We start from the raw sequence: 14,806 nt of genomic DNA on the forward strand, positions 1-14,806 counted from the left end.
TTCTGTGTCCCTGTAGTATAACCTGGCTGTAGAAACCATCTTCTGTATCAAAACTCATGTTTTCCTGTTGAATTTACACTTAATTTTCTGGGAAGGAGGCCTTCTTTAATCCCCAAAGGAGAGAGTTGTCATGGAAGAATGTAGAATGGAATTAACTTTATTTAATGCCGGACATGCATACAGATGATTTACACAGTGATCTATGGTAAAACTTAGAGTGGTGCTTTATCCATCTTTATTAGTAATTACAGCAAAAAAAAGGCTGCTTCTGAAGAAAGTGGAAATGTCAGAGGGATTCACTTTTAATGGGGTAGCTGTAAATATTTGCAAGATAAAATGATGAGTCAGTCTCATATATTTGCTTTAATTATCTTTTAATTTATGTTAATCCAAAAATCTCCTGCTGAACTGGTATTCTTTAGTACAAGATATAAAACAAGCAATACCTGATTCCGAGTTTTCTAGCATTATTAATTAAGTCAGTATTAATCATACTAGCACAGCCCAGAGCAAAATTTACTTTTTAATAAACATGACAGAGGTACCTCTCTATGCTTTTATTTGGAGTCTGGCACAATCTGATTTATCAAACAGTAAAGCTAACAGGCCTATAATCAACAGAATTTCAAAGGAGATGCGTTTATCTTCAATACCCTACAAAAATAATATTTAGAAATATTTTTGGCATAAAAATTTGACCTGTAGTTTGACTACTGCTTTCCAGTCCGACAATGAAGTAATAAGCACAGACATACTTTATTTCATCTTTTTTATTCAGAAGTTTAAAAACATATACATTCACACATTATGTACAAAAAATTAAGCACAGAAAAAACTCTGTTAGACAGTTCACACTGGATATTAAGAATTTTATTAGAAATATGTACAGGACCCTGAATGACATTTAATAACTGCCTAACAACCAGGATTAACACCTTACCTATACCTAAGACAAGGGCAAGTGCAACTCCTTAACCCTAGGGGACCATGGGCCAAGCCATGGGGTATGAAAAGCGTTGGAGAATGCGGGCATCGATCCCGCTGCCTCTCACATGCTAAGCGAGCGCTCTACCACTTGAGCTAATTCCCCAGCCCACAGCCTCTGCCTGAGGTCCTCTCCCTGCCCAGGCAGCCAGCCCTGACCCAGGCTGCCCTGCACCCAAAGCCCTGGCCTCCCATTGGCTTCGCTCTCACACCCCCACCAACTCACACACTCACTTCCCTGTTGGAGGCGACCCCTGACAAGCCCAGTGCTCGCGTGCCACCATCCCCCGCACAGGGTTCAGCCCAAACTGCCTTGGGTGGTGCTCTTCCCCACCTCAAGCAAGAGCTCAAGGCTGGGCAGCCCTTGAAGGGGAGCCAGCCGGGCAGGGCCAAAAAGGCAGAGGTGCCGCAGGGCCTGGGCCAGAGCCAAAAGGGCGCTCCTTCGAGCCGGAGTTGAACCAGCGACCTAAGGATGGCCGTGCAAGGGAGCCTACAGTCCTCCGCTCTACCAGCTGAGCTATCGAAGGAATCACGGGGCTCTGCCCACTGCCTCGCCCATCACACACTCATCCAACACGTCCCTATCCACAGCGCACTCTCACGCCTCTAGTCCAGCATCCCGCTTCAGACAGACTCAGCTCCATCATCGCGCTCCCTTGCTCAACCCTAGAGCCCGTCAATTCACGCAAACCCACAGACAAAAACCTCCACGGGCTCCTTGCACGTCATCTTCTACAGCTGGACTCTCCTCAGGGCCAAAAGGAGCTTACCCATACCCTGCTGCAGCTTCCCTCACTTCAGTTTCACCGTGCTGCCTTTTGCCCTCGGATCAAGCACCAGACAAATGGACAGACATTCCTCGACACAGTAACCTAATCCTACGAGCTGGCAAGTCGTGCAGAAGCTCTCTGATCCTCTCGCTCTCCAAGGTGAACTTGCCCACTGTCCTCAGCCCATCCTCAAAGACAAACCCCTCCATTCCCTGAGCTTTTTGGTGGCCCTGCGCTGAGGTTGCTCCATTTCATTGATCTCCTTCCTCTACGGGGGAGCTGGACACAGTACCGAGGAGGACATCTGGCGACTGTCAAGCAAAGAGGGAGAAAATCAATTCCTCTGCTAAACTGCCCGTACTGCTCTTGATAGAGCCCTGCATGTCGTCCTCCTCTGTAAAGCCTGGGCACACCATGTTCTCCCCACAGCCCCCGGAGGACAGAGGGCCCCAGGCCAAGGGCCCTGTGTCCAGGCAAGGGGAACGAAAAGCGTTGGAGAATGCGGGCATCGATCCCGCTGCCTCTCACATGCTAAGCGAGCGCTCTACCACTTGAGCTAATTCCCCAGCCCACAGCCTCTGCCTGAGGTCCTCTCCCTGCCCAGGCAGCCAGCCCTGACCCAGGCTGCCCTGCACCCAAAGCCCGGGCCTCCCATTGGCTTCGCTCTCACACCCCCACCAACTCACACACTCACTTCCCTGTTGGAGGCGACCCCTGACAAGCCCAGTGCTCGCGTGCCACCATCCCCCGCACAGGGTTCAGCCCAAACTGCCTTGGGTGGTGCTCTTCCCCACCTCAAGCAAGAGCTCAAGGCTGGGCAGCCCTTGAAGGGGAGCCAGCCGGGCAGGGCCAAAAAGGCAGAGGTGCCGCAGGGCCTGGGCCAGAGCCAAAAGGGCGCTCCTTCGAGCCGGAGTTGAACCAGCGACCTAAGGATGGCCGTGCAAGGGAGCCTACAGTCCTCCGCTCTACCAGCTGAGCTATCGAAGGAATCACGGGGCTCTGCCCACTGCCTCGCCCATCACACACTCATCCAACACGTCCCTATCCACAGCGCACTCTCACGCCTCTAGTCCAGCATCCCGCTTCAGACAGACTCAGCTCCATCATCGCGCTCCCTTGCTCAACCCTGGAGCCCGTCAATTCACGCAAACCCACAGACAAAAACCTCCACGGGCTCCTTGCACGTCATCTTCTACAGCTGGACTCTCCTCAGGGCCAAAAGGAGCTTACCCATACCCTGCTGCAGCTTCCCTCACTTCAGTTTCACCGTGCTGCCTTTTGCCCTCGGATCAAGCACCAGACAAATGGACAGACATTCCTCGACACAGTAACCTAATCCTACGAGCTGGCAGGTCGTGCAGAAGCTCTCTGATCCTCTCGCTCTCCAAGGTGAACTTGCCCACTGTCCTCAGCCCATCCTCAAAGACAAACCCCTCCATTCCCTGAGCTTTTTGGTGGCCCTGCGCTGAAGTTGCTCCATTTCATTGATCTCCTTCCTCTACGGGGGAGCTGGACACAGTACCGAGGAGGACATCTGGCGACTGTCAAGCAAAGAGGGAGAAAATCAATTCCTCTGCTAAACTGCCCGTACTGCTCTTGATAGAGCCCTGCATGTCGTCCTCCTCTGTAAAGCCTGGGCACACCATGTTCTCCCCACAGCCCCCGGAGGACAGAGGGCCCCAGGCCAAGGGCCCTGTGTCCAGGCAAGGGGAACGAAAAGCGTTGGAGAATGCGGGCATCGATCCCGCTGCCTCTCACATGCTAAGCGAGCGCTCTACCACTTGAGCTAATTCCCCAGCCCACAGCCTCTGCCTGAGGTCCTCTCCCTGCCCAGGCAGCCAGCCCTGACCCAGGCTGCCCTGCACCCAAAGCCCGGGCCTCCCATTGGCTTCGCTCTCACACCCCCACCAACTCACACACTCACTTCCCTGTTGGAGGCGACCCCTGACAAGCCCAGTGCTCGCGTGCCACCATCCCCCGCACAGGGTTCAGCCCAAACTGCCTTGGGTGGTGCTCTTCCCCACCTCAAGCAAGAGCTCAAGGCTGGGCAGCCCTTGAAGGGGAGCCAGCCGGGCAGGGCCAAAAAGGCAGAGGTGCCGCAGGGCCTGGGCCAGAGCCAAAAGGGCGCTCCTTCGAGCCGGAGTTGAACCAGCGACCTCAGGATGGCCGTGCAAGGGAGCCTACAGTCCTCCGCTCTACCAGCTGAGCTATCGAAGGAATCACGGGGCTCTGCCCACTGCCTCGCCCATCACACACTCATCCAACACGTCCCTATCCACAGCGCACTCTCACGCCTCTAGTCCAGCATCCCGCTTCAGACAGACTCAGCTCCATCATCGCGCTCCCTTGCTCAACCCTAGAGCCCGTCAATTCACGCAAACCCACAGACAAAAACCTCCACGGGCTCCTTGCACGTCATCTTCTACAGCTGGACTCTCCTCAGGGCCAAAAGGAGCTTACCCATACCCTGCTGCAGCTTCCCTCACTTCAGTTTCACCGTGCTGCCTTTTGCCCTCGGATCAAGCACCAGACAAATGGACAGACATTCCTCGACACAGTAACCTAATCCTACGAGCTGGCAGGTCGTGCAGAAGCTCTCTGATCCTCTCGCTCTCCAAGGTGAACTTGCCCACTGTCCTCAGCCCATCCTCAAAGACAAACCCCTCCATTCCCTGAGCTTTTTGGTGGCCCTGCGCTGAAGTTGCTCCATTTCATTGATCTCCTTCCTCTACGGGGGAGCTGGACACAGTACCGAGGAGGACATCTGGCGACTGTCAAGCAAAGAGGGAGAAAATCAATTCCTCTGCTAAACTGCCCGTACTGCTCTTGATAGAGCCCTGCATGTCGTCCTCCTCTGTAAAGCCTGGGCACACCATGTTCTCCCCACAGCCCCCGGAGGACAGAGGGCCCCAGGCCAAGGGCCCTGTGTCCAGGCAAGGGGAACGAAAAGCGTTGGAGAATGCGGGCATCGATCCCGCTGCCTCTCACATGCTAAGCGAGCGCTCTACCACTTGAGCTAATTCCCCAGCCCACAGCCTCTGCCTGAGGTCCTCTCCCTGCCCAGGCAGCCAGCCCTGACCCAGGCTGCCCTGCACCCAAAGCCCGGGCCTCCCATTGGCTTCGCTCTCACACCCCCACCAACTCACACACTCACTTCCCTGTTGGAGGCGACCCCTGACAAGCCCAGTGCTCGCGTGCCACCATCCCCCGCACAGGGTTCAGCCCAAACTGCCTTGGGTGGTGCTCTTCCCCACCTCAAGCAAGAGCTCAAGGCTGGGCAGCCCTTGAAGGGGAGCCAGCCGGGCAGGGCCAAAAAGGCAGAGGTGCCGCAGGGCCTGGGCCAGAGCCAAAAGGGCGCTCCTTCGAGCCGGAGTTGAACCAGCGACCTAAGGATGGCCGTGCAAGGGAGCCTACAGTCCTCCGCTCTACCAGCTGAGCTATCGAAGGAATCACGGGGCTCTGCCCACTGCCTCGCCCATCACACACTCATCCAACACGTCCCTATCCACAGCGCACTCTCACGCCTCTAGTCCAGCATCCCGCTTCAGACAGACTCAGCTCCATCATCGCGCTCCCTTGCTCAACCCTGGAGCCCGTCAATTCACGCAAACCCACAGACAAAAAAACTCCACGGGCTCCTTGCACGTCATCTTCTACAGCTGGACTCTCCTCAGGGCCAAAAGGAGCTTACCCATACCCTGCTGCAGCTTCCCTCACTTCAGTTTCACCGTGCTGCCTTTTGCCCTCGGATCAAGCACCAGACAAATGGACAGACATTCCTCGACACAGTAACCTAATCCTACGAGCTGGCAAGTCGTGCAGAAGCTCTCTGATCCTCTCGCTCTCCAAGGTGAACTTGCCCACTGTCCTCAGCCCATCCTCAAAGACAAACCCCTCCATTCCCTGAGCTTTTTGGTGGCCCTGCGCTGAGGTTGCTCCATTTCATTGATCTCCTTCCTCTACGGGGGAGCTGGACACAGTACCGAGGAGGACATCTGGCGACTGTCAAGCAAAGAGGGAGAAAATCAATTCCTCTGCTAAACTGCCCGTACTGCTCTTGATAGAGCCCTGCATGTCGTCCTCCTCTGTAAAGCCTGGGCACACCATGTTCTCCCCACAGCCCCCGGAGGACAGAGGGCCCCAGGCCAAGGGCCCTGTGTCCAGGCAAGGGGAACGAAAAGCGTTGGAGAATGCGGGCATCGATCCCGCTGCCTCTCACATGCTAAGCGAGCGCTCTACCACTTGAGCTAATTCCCCAGCCCACAGCCTCTGCCTGAGGTCCTCTCCCTGCCCAGGCAGCCAGCCCTGACCCAGGCTGCCCTGCACCCAAAGCCCGGGCCTCCCATTGGCTTCGCTCTCACACCCCCACCAACTCACACACTCACTTCCCTGTTGGAGGCGACCCCTGACAAGCCCAGTGCTCGCGTGCCACCATCCCCCGCACAGGGTTCAGCCCAAACTGCCTTGGGTGGTGCTCTTCCCCACCTCAAGCAAGAGCTCAAGGCTGGGCAGCCCTTGAAGGGGAGCCAGCCGGGCAGGGCCAAAAAGGCAGAGGTGCCGCAGGGCCTGGGCCAGAGCCAAAAGGGCGCTCCTTCGAGCCGGAGTTGAACCAGCGACCTAAGGATGGCCGTGCAAGGGAGCCTACAGTCCTCCGCTCTACCAGCTGAGCTATCGAAGGAATCACGGGGCTCTGCCCACTGCCTCGCCCATCACACACTCATCCAACACGTCCCTATCCACAGCGCACTCTCACGCCTCTAGTCCAGCATCCCGCTTCAGACAGACTCAGCTCCATCATCGCGCTCCCTTGCTCAACCCTGGAGCCCGTCAATTCACGCAAACCCACAGACAAAAACCTCCACGGGCTCCTTGCACGTCATCTTCTACAGCTGGACTCTCCTCAGGGCCAAAAGGAGCTTACCCATACCCTGCTGCAGCTTCCCTCACTTCAGTTTCACCGTGCTGCCTTTTGCCCTCGGATCAAGCACCAGACAAATGGACAGACATTCCTCGACACAGTAACCTAATCCTACGAGCTGGCAGGTCGTGCAGAAGCTCTCTGATCCTCTCGCTCTCCAAGGTGAACTTGCCCACTGTCCTCAGCCCATCCTCAAAGACAAACCCCTCCATTCCCTGAGCTTTTTGGTGGCCCTGCGCTGAGGTTGCTCCATTTCATTGATCTCCTTCCTCTACGGGGGAGCTGGACACAGTACCGAGGAGGACATCTGGCGACTGTCAAGCAAAGAGGGAGAAAATCAATTCCTCTGCTAAACTGCCCGTACTGCTCTTGATAGAGCCCTGCATGTCGTCCTCCTCTGTAAAGCCTGGGCACACCATGTTCTCCCCACAGCCCCCGGAGGACAGAGGGCCCCAGGCCAAGGGCCCTGTGTCCAGGCAAGGGGAACGAAAAGCGTTGGAGAATGCGGGCATCGATCCCGCTGCCTCTCACATGCTAAGCGAGCGCTCTACCACTTGAGCTAATTCCCCAGCCCACAGCCTCTGCCTGAGGTCCTCTCCCTGCCCAGGCAGCCAGCCCTGACCCAGGCTGCCCTGCACCCAAAGCCCGGGCCTCCCATTGGCTTCGCTCTCACACCCCCACCAACTCACACACTCACTTCCCTGTTGGAGGCGACCCCTGACAAGCCCAGTGCTCGCGTGCCACCATCCCCCGCACAGGGTTCAGCCCAAACTGCCTTGGGTGGTGCTCTTCCCCACCTCAAGCAAGAGCTCAAGGCTGGGCAGCCCTTGAAGGGGAGCCAGCCGGGCAGGGCCAAAAAGGCAGAGGTGCCGCAGGGCCTGGGCCAGAGCCAAAAGGGCGCTCCTTCGAGCCGGAGTTGAACCAGCGACCTAAGGATGGCCGTGCAAGGGAGCCTACAGTCCTCCGCTCTACCAGCTGAGCTATCGAAGGAATCACGGGGCTCTGCCCACTGCCTCGCCCATCACACACTCATCCAACACGTCCCTATCCACAGCGCACTCTCACGCCTCTAGTCCAGCATCCCGCTTCAGACAGACTCAGCTCCATCATCGCGCTCCCTTGCTCAACCCTAGAGCCCGTCAATTCACGCAAACCCACAGACAAAAACCTCCACGGGCTCCTTGCACGTCATCTTCTACAGCTGGACTCTCCTCAGGGCCAAAAGGAGCTTACCCATACCCTGCTGCAGCTTCCCTCACTTCAGTTTCACCGTGCTGCCTTTTGCCCTCGGATCAAGCACCAGACAAATGGACAGACATTCCTCGACACAGTAACCTAATCCTACGAGCTGGCAGGTCGTGCAGAAGCTCTCTGATCCTCTCGCTCTCCAAGGTGAACTTGCCCACTGTCCTCAGCCCATCCTCAAAGACAAACCCCTCCATTCCCTGAGCTTTTTGGTGGCCCTGCGCTGAAGTTGCTCCATTTCATTGATCTCCTTCCTCTACGGGGGAGCTGGACACAGTACCGAGGAGGACATCTGGCGACTGTCAAGCAAAGAGGGAGAAAATCAATTCCTCTGCTAAACTGCCCGTACTGCTCTTGATAGAGCCCTGCATGTCGTCCTCCTCTGTAAAGCCTGGGCACACCATGTTCTCCCCACAGCCCCCGGAGGACAGAGGGCCCCAGGCCAAGGGCCCTGTGTCCAGGCAAGGGGAACGAAAAGCGTTGGAGAATGCGGGCATCGATCCCGCTGCCTCTCACATGCTAAGCGAGCGCTCTACCACTTGAGCTAATTCCCCAGCCCACAGCCTCTGCCTGAGGTCCTCTCCCTGCCCAGGCAGCCAGCCCTGACCCAGGCTGCCCTGCACCCAAAGCCCGGGCCTCCCATTGGCTTCGCTCTCACACCCCCACCAACTCACACACTCACTTCCCTGTTGGAGGCGACCCCTGACAAGCCCAGTGCTCGCGTGCCACCATCCCCCGCACAGGGTTCAGCCCAAACTGCCTTGGGTGGTGCTCTTCCCCACCTCAAGCAAGAGCTCAAGGCTGGGCAGCCCTTGAAGGGGAGCCAGCCGGGCAGGGCCAAAAAGGCAGAGGTGCCGCAGGGCCTGGGCCAGAGCCAAAAGGGCGCTCCTTCGAGCCGGAGTTGAACCAGCGACCTAAGGATGGCCGTGCAAGGGAGCCTACAGTCCTCCGCTCTACCAGCTGAGCTATCGAAGGAATCACGGGGCTCTGCCCACTGCCTCGCCCATCACACACTCATCCAACACGTCCCTATCCACAGCGCACTCTCACGCCTCTAGTCCAGCATCCCGCTTCAGACAGACTCAGCTCCATCATCGCGCTCCCTTGCTCAACCCTGGAGCCCGTCAATTCACGCAAACCCACAGACAAAAAAACTCCACGGGCTCCTTGCACGTCATCTTCTACAGCTGGACTCTCCTCAGGGCCAAAAGGAGCTTACCCATACCCTGCTGCAGCTTCCCTCACTTCAGTTTCACCGTGCTGCCTTTTGCCCTCGGATCAAGCACCAGACAAATGGACAGACATTCCTCGACACAGTAACCTAATCCTACGAGCTGGCAGGTCGTGCAGAAGCTCTCTGATCCTCTCGCTCTCCAAGGTGAACTTGCCCACTGTCCTCAGCCCATCCTCAAAGACAAACCCCTCCATTCCCTGAGCTTTTTGGTGGCCCTGCGCTGAGGTTGCTCCATTTCATTGATCTCCTTCCTCTACGGGGGAGCTGGACACAGTACCGAGGAGGACATCTGGCGACTGTCAAGCAAAGAGGGAGAAAATCAATTCCTCTGCTAAACTGCCCGTACTGCTCTTGATAGAGCCCTGCATGTCGTCCTCCTCTGTAAAGCCTGGGCACACCATGTTCTCCCCACAGCCCCCGGAGGACAGAGGGCCCCAGGCCAAGGGCCCTGTGTCCAGGCAAGGGGAACGAAAAGCGTTGGAGAATGCGGGCATCGATCCCGCTGCCTCTCACATGCTAAGCGAGCGCTCTACCACTTGAGCTAATTCCCCAGCCCACAGCCTCTGCCTGAGGTCCTCTCCCTGCCCAGGCAGCCAGCCCTGACCCAGGCTGCCCTGCACCCAAAGCCCGGGCCTCCCATTGGCTTCGCTCTCACACCCCCACCAACTCACACACTCACTTCCCTGTTGGAGGCGACCCCTGACAAGCCCAGTGCTCGCGTGCCACCATCCCCCGCACAGGGTTCAGCCCAAACTGCCTTGGGTGGTGCTCTTCCCCACCTCAAGCAAGAGCTCAAGGCTGGGCAGCCCTTGAAGGGGAGCCAGCCGGGCAGGGCCAAAAAGGCAGAGGTGCCGCAGGGCCTGGGCCAGAGCCAAAAGGGCGCTCCTTCGAGCCGGAGTTGAACCAGCGACCTAAGGATGGCCGTGCAAGGGAGCCTACAGTCCTCCGCTCTACCAGCTGAGCTATCGAAGGAATCACGGGGCTCTGCCCACTGCCTCGCCCATCACACACTCATCCAACACGTCCCTATCCACAGCGCACTCTCACGCCTCTAGTCCAGCATCCCGCTTCAGACAGACTCAGCTCCATCATCGCGCTCCCTTGCTCAACCCTGGAGCCCGTCAATTCACGCAAACCCACAGACAAAAAAACTCCACGGGCTCCTTGCACGTCATCTTCTACAGCTGGACTCTCCTCAGGGCCAAAAGGAGCTTACCCATACCCTGCTGCAGCTTCCCTCACTTCAGTTTCACCGTGCTGCCTTTTGCCCTCGGATCAAGCACCAGACAAATGGACAGACATTCCTCCACACAGTAACCTAATCCTACGAGCTGGCAGGTCGTGCAGAAGCTCTCTGATCCTCTCGCTCTCCAAGGTGAACTTGCCCACTGTCCTCAGCCCATCCTCAAAGACAAACCCCTCCATTCCCTGAGCTTTTTGGTGGCCCTGCGCTGAGGTTGCTCCATTTCATTGATCTCCTTCCTCTACGGGGGAGCTGGACACAGTACCGAGGAGGACATCTGGCGACTGTCAAGCAAAGAGGGAGAAAATCAATTCCTCTGCTAAACTGCCCGTACTGCTCTTGATAGAGCCCTGCATGTCGTCCTCCTCTGTAAAGCCTGGGCACACCATGTTCTCCCCACAGCCCCCGGAGGACAGAGGGCCCCAGGCCAAGGGCCCTGTGTCCAGGCAAGGGGAACGAAAAGCGTTGGAGAATGCGGGCATCGATCCCGCTGCCTCTCACATGCTAAGCGAGCGCTCTACCACTTGAGCTAATTCCCCAGCCCACAGCCTCTGCCTGAGGTCCTCTCCCTGCCCAGGCAGCCAGCCCTGACCCAGGCTGCCCTGCACCCAAAGCCCGGGCCTCCCATTGGCTTCGCTCTCACACCCCCACCAACTCACACACTCACTTCCCTGTTGGAGGCGACCCCTGACAAGCCCAGTGCTCGCGTGCCACCATCCCCCGCACAGGGTTCAGCCCAAACTGCCTTGGGTGGTGCTCTTCCCCACCTCAAGCAAGAGCTCAAGGCTGGGCAGCCCTTGAAGGGGAGCCAGCCGGGCAGGGCCAAAAAGGCAGAGGTGCCGCAGGGCCTGGGCCAGAGCCAAAAGGGCGCTCCTTCGAGCCGGAGTTGAACCAGCGACCTAAGGATGGCCGTGCAAGGGAGCCTACAGTCCTCCGCTCTACCAGCTGAGCTATCGAAGGAATCACGGGGCTCTGCCCACTGCCTCGCCCATCACACACTCATCCAACACGTCCCTATCCACAGCGCACTCTCACGCCTCTAGTCCAGCATCCCGCTTCAGACAGACTCAGCTCCATCATCGCGCTCCCTTGCTCAACCCTGGAGCCCGTCAATTCACGCAAACCCACAGACAAAAAAACTCCACGGGCTCCTTGCACGTCATCTTCTACAGCTGGACTCTCCTCAGGGCCAAAAGGAGCTTACCCATACCCTGCTGCAGCTTCCCTCACTTCAGTTTCACCGTGCTGCCTTTTGCCCTCGGATCAAGCACCAGACAAATGGACAGACATTCCTCCACACAGTAACCTAATCCTACGAGCTGGCAGGTCGTGCAGAAGCTCTCTGATCCTCTCGCTCTCCAAGGTGAACTTGCCCACTGTCCTCAGCCCATCCTCAAAGACAAACCCCTCCATTCCCTGAGCTTTTTGGTGGCCCTGCGCTGAGGTTGCTCCATTTCATTGATCTCCTTCCTCTACGGGGGAGCTGGACACAGTACCGAGGAGGACATCTGGCGACTGTCAAGCAAAGAGGGAGAAAATCAATTCCTCTGCTAAACTGCCCGTACTGCTCTTGATAGAGCCCTGCATGTCGTCCTCCTCTGTAAAGCCTGGGCACACCATGTTCTCCCCACAGCCCCCGGAGGACAGAGGGCCCCAGGCCAAGGGCCCTGTGTCCAGGCAAGGGGAACGAAAAGCGTTGGAGAATGCGGGCATCGATCCCGCTGCCTCTCACATGCTAAGCGAGCGCTCTACCACTTGAGCTAATTCCCCAGCCCACAGCCTCTGCCTGAGGTCCTCTCCCTGCCCAGGCAGCCAGCCCTGACCCAGGCTGCCCTGCACCCAAAGCCCGGGCCTCCCATTGGCTTCGCTCTCACACCCCCACCAACTCACACACTCACTTCCCTGTTGGAGGCGACCCCTGACAAGCCCAGTGCTCGCGTGCCACCATCCCCCGCACAGGGTTCAGCCCAAACTGCCTTGGGTGGTGCTCTTCCCCACCTCAAGCAAGAGCTCAAGGCTGGGCAGCCCTTGAAGGGGAGCCAGCCGGGCAGGGCCAAAAAGGCAGAGGTGCCGCAGGGCCTGGGCCAGAGCCAAAAGGGCGCTCCTTCGAGCCGGAGTTGAACCAGCGACCTAAGGATGGCCGTGCAAGGGAGCCTACAGTCCTCCGCTCTACCAGCTGAGCTATCGAAGGAATCACGGGGCTCTGCCCACTGCCTCGCCCATCACACACTCATCCAACACGTCCCTATCCACAGCGCACTCTCACGCCTCTAGTCCAGCATCCCGCTTCAGACAGACTCAGCTCCATCATCGCGCTCCCTTGCTCAACCCTGGAGCCCGTCAATTCACGCAAACCCACAGACAAAAAAACTCCACGGGCTCCTTGCACGTCATCTTCTACAGCTGGACTCTCCTCAGGGCCAAAAGGAGCTTACCCATACCCTGCTGCAGCTTCCCTCACTTCAGTTTCACCGTGCTGCCTTTTGCCCTCGGATCAAGCACCAGACAAATGGACAGACATTCCTCGACACAGTAACCTAATCCTACGAGCTGGCAGGTCGTGCAGAAGCTCTCTGATCCTCTCGCTCTCCAAGGTGAACTTGCCCACTGTCCTCAGCCCATCCTCAAAGACAAACCCCTCCATTCCCTGAGCTTTTTGGTGGCCCTGCGCTGAGGTTGCTCCATTTCATTGATCTCCATTTCATTGATCTCCTTCCTCTACGGGGGAGCTGGACACAGTACCGAGGAGGACATCTGGCGACTGTCAAGCAAAGAGGGAGAAAATCAATTCCTCTGCTAAACTGCCCGTACTGCTCTTGATAGAGCCCTGCATGTCGTCCTCCTCTGTAAAGCCTGGGCACACCATGTTCTCCCCACAGCCCCCGGAGGACAGAGGGCCCCAGGCCAAGGGCCCTGTGTCCAGGCAAGGGGAACGAAAAGCGTTGGAGAATGCGGGCATCGATCCCGCTGCCTCTCACATGCTAAGCGAGCGCTCTACCACTTGAGCTAATTCCCCAGCCCACAGCCTCTGCCTGAGGTCCTCTCCCTGCCCAGGCAGCCAGCCCTGACCCAGGCTGCCCTGCACCCAAAGCCCGGGCCTCCCATTGGCTTCGCTCTCACACCCCCACCAACTCACACACTCACTTCCCTGTTGGAGGCGACCCCTGACAAGCCCAGTGCTCGCGTGCCACCATCCCCCGCACAGGGTTCAGCCCAAACTGCCTTGGGTGGTGCTCTTCCCCACCTCAAGCAAGAGCTCAAGGCTGGGCAGCCCTTGAAGGGGAGCCAGCCGGGCAGGGCCAAAAAGGCAGAGGTGCCGCAGGGCCTGGGCCAGAGCCAAAAGGGCGCTCCTTCGAGCCGGAGTTGAACCAGCGACCTAAGGATGGCCGTGCAAGGGAGCCTACAGTCCTCCGCTCTACCAGCTGAGCTATCGAAGGAATCACGGGGCTCTGCCCACTGCCTCGCCCATCACACACTCATCCAACACGTCCCTATCCACAGCGCACTCTCACGCCTCTAGTCCAGCATCCCGCTTCAGACAGACTCAGCTCCATCATCGCGCTCCCTTGCTCAACCCTGGAGCCCGTCAATTCACGCAAACCCACAGACAAAAAAACTCCACGGGCTCCTTGCACGTCATCTTCTACAGCTGGACTCTCCTCAGGGCCAAAAGGAGCTTACCCATACCCTGCTGCAGCTTCCCTCACTTCAGTTTCACCGTGCTGCCTTTTGCCCTCGGATCAAGCACCAGACAAATGGACAGACATTCCTCGACACAGTAACCTAATCCTACGAGCTGGCAGGTCGTGCAGAAGCTCTCTGATCCTCTCGCTCTCCAAGGTGAACTTGCCCACTGTCCTCAGCCCATCCTCAAAGACAAACCCCTCCATTCCCTGAGCTTTTTGGTGGCCCTGCGCTGAAGTTGCTCCATTTCATTGATCTCCTTCCTCTACGGGGGAGCTGGACACAGTACCGAGGAGGACATCTGGCGACTGTCAAGCAAAGAGGGAGAAAATCAATTCCTCTGCTAAACTGCCCGTACTGCTCTTGATAGAGCCCTGCATGTCGTCCTCCTCTGTAAAGCCTGGGCACACCATGTTCTCCCCACAGCCCCCGGAGGACAGAGGGCCCCAGGCCAAGGGCCCTGTGTCCAGGCAAGGGGAACGAAAAGCGTTGGAGAATGCGGGCATCGATCCCGCTGCCTCTCACATGCTAAGCGAGCGCTCTACCACTTGAGCTAATTCCCCAGCCCACAGCCTCTGCCTGAGGTCCTCTCCCTGCCCAGGCAGCCAGCCCTGACCCAGGCTGCCCTGCACCCAAAGCCCGGGCCTCCCATTGGCTTCGCTCTCACACCCCCACCAACTCACACACTCACTTCCCTGTTGGAGGCGACCCCTGACAAGCCCAGTGCT

The 14,806-nt window shown here is 57.7% G+C and overlaps 1 protein-coding gene and 22 non-coding genes across 23 annotated transcripts in view; 1 reads left to right on the top strand and 22 right to left on the bottom strand.

Moving 5' to 3' along the window:
- DNAJC5B (DnaJ heat shock protein family (Hsp40) member C5 beta) overlaps positions 1-14,806 on the top strand; it is a 46,701-nt gene that overhangs the window by 4,047 nt on the left and 27,848 nt on the right. The gene's annotated exons all lie outside the window — the stretch shown is intronic.
- On the bottom strand, positions 1,018-1,090 carry TRNAA-AGC (transfer RNA alanine (anticodon AGC)). The gene has a single exon. It is a non-coding gene; the product is annotated as a tRNA-Ala (tRNA).
- On the bottom strand, positions 1,423-1,511 carry TRNAY-GUA (transfer RNA tyrosine (anticodon GUA)). Its single transcript is given in 2 exon segments — positions 1,423-1,458; positions 1,475-1,511. It is a non-coding gene; the product is annotated as a tRNA-Tyr (tRNA).
- On the bottom strand, positions 2,248-2,320 carry TRNAA-AGC (transfer RNA alanine (anticodon AGC)). The gene has a single exon. It is a non-coding gene; the product is annotated as a tRNA-Ala (tRNA).
- On the bottom strand, positions 2,653-2,741 carry TRNAY-GUA (transfer RNA tyrosine (anticodon GUA)). The gene is given in 2 exon segments: positions 2,653-2,688; positions 2,705-2,741. It is a non-coding gene; the product is annotated as a tRNA-Tyr (tRNA).
- On the bottom strand, positions 3,478-3,550 carry TRNAA-AGC (transfer RNA alanine (anticodon AGC)). The gene has a single exon. It is a non-coding gene; the product is annotated as a tRNA-Ala (tRNA).
- TRNAA-AGC (transfer RNA alanine (anticodon AGC)) lies at positions 4,708-4,780 on the bottom strand. The gene has a single exon. It is a non-coding gene; the product is annotated as a tRNA-Ala (tRNA).
- TRNAY-GUA (transfer RNA tyrosine (anticodon GUA)) lies at positions 5,113-5,201 on the bottom strand. The gene is given in 2 exon segments: positions 5,113-5,148; positions 5,165-5,201. It is a non-coding gene; the product is annotated as a tRNA-Tyr (tRNA).
- On the bottom strand, positions 5,939-6,011 carry TRNAA-AGC (transfer RNA alanine (anticodon AGC)). The gene has a single exon. It is a non-coding gene; the product is annotated as a tRNA-Ala (tRNA).
- Positions 6,344-6,432, bottom strand: TRNAY-GUA (transfer RNA tyrosine (anticodon GUA)). Its single transcript is given in 2 exon segments — positions 6,344-6,379; positions 6,396-6,432. It is a non-coding gene; the product is annotated as a tRNA-Tyr (tRNA).
- On the bottom strand, positions 7,169-7,241 carry TRNAA-AGC (transfer RNA alanine (anticodon AGC)). The gene has a single exon. It is a non-coding gene; the product is annotated as a tRNA-Ala (tRNA).
- On the bottom strand, positions 7,574-7,662 carry TRNAY-GUA (transfer RNA tyrosine (anticodon GUA)). Its single transcript is given in 2 exon segments — positions 7,574-7,609; positions 7,626-7,662. It is a non-coding gene; the product is annotated as a tRNA-Tyr (tRNA).
- Positions 8,399-8,471, bottom strand: TRNAA-AGC (transfer RNA alanine (anticodon AGC)). Its single transcript has one exon. It is a non-coding gene; the product is annotated as a tRNA-Ala (tRNA).
- On the bottom strand, positions 8,804-8,892 carry TRNAY-GUA (transfer RNA tyrosine (anticodon GUA)). The gene is given in 2 exon segments: positions 8,804-8,839; positions 8,856-8,892. It is a non-coding gene; the product is annotated as a tRNA-Tyr (tRNA).
- Positions 9,630-9,702, bottom strand: TRNAA-AGC (transfer RNA alanine (anticodon AGC)). Its single transcript has one exon. It is a non-coding gene; the product is annotated as a tRNA-Ala (tRNA).
- On the bottom strand, positions 10,035-10,123 carry TRNAY-GUA (transfer RNA tyrosine (anticodon GUA)). Its single transcript is given in 2 exon segments — positions 10,035-10,070; positions 10,087-10,123. It is a non-coding gene; the product is annotated as a tRNA-Tyr (tRNA).
- TRNAA-AGC (transfer RNA alanine (anticodon AGC)) lies at positions 10,861-10,933 on the bottom strand. The gene has a single exon. It is a non-coding gene; the product is annotated as a tRNA-Ala (tRNA).
- Positions 11,266-11,354, bottom strand: TRNAY-GUA (transfer RNA tyrosine (anticodon GUA)). The gene is given in 2 exon segments: positions 11,266-11,301; positions 11,318-11,354. It is a non-coding gene; the product is annotated as a tRNA-Tyr (tRNA).
- On the bottom strand, positions 12,092-12,164 carry TRNAA-AGC (transfer RNA alanine (anticodon AGC)). Its single transcript has one exon. It is a non-coding gene; the product is annotated as a tRNA-Ala (tRNA).
- TRNAY-GUA (transfer RNA tyrosine (anticodon GUA)) lies at positions 12,497-12,585 on the bottom strand. Its single transcript is given in 2 exon segments — positions 12,497-12,532; positions 12,549-12,585. It is a non-coding gene; the product is annotated as a tRNA-Tyr (tRNA).
- On the bottom strand, positions 13,338-13,410 carry TRNAA-AGC (transfer RNA alanine (anticodon AGC)). Its single transcript has one exon. It is a non-coding gene; the product is annotated as a tRNA-Ala (tRNA).
- TRNAY-GUA (transfer RNA tyrosine (anticodon GUA)) lies at positions 13,743-13,831 on the bottom strand. Its single transcript is given in 2 exon segments — positions 13,743-13,778; positions 13,795-13,831. It is a non-coding gene; the product is annotated as a tRNA-Tyr (tRNA).
- Positions 14,569-14,641, bottom strand: TRNAA-AGC (transfer RNA alanine (anticodon AGC)). Its single transcript has one exon. It is a non-coding gene; the product is annotated as a tRNA-Ala (tRNA).

This window comes from Strix uralensis, chromosome 1, assembly GCF_047716275.1.
Source record: "Strix uralensis isolate ZFMK-TIS-50842 chromosome 1, bStrUra1, whole genome shotgun sequence".
In the NCBI taxonomy this organism is placed as follows: domain Eukaryota; kingdom Metazoa; phylum Chordata; class Aves; order Strigiformes; family Strigidae; genus Strix; species Strix uralensis.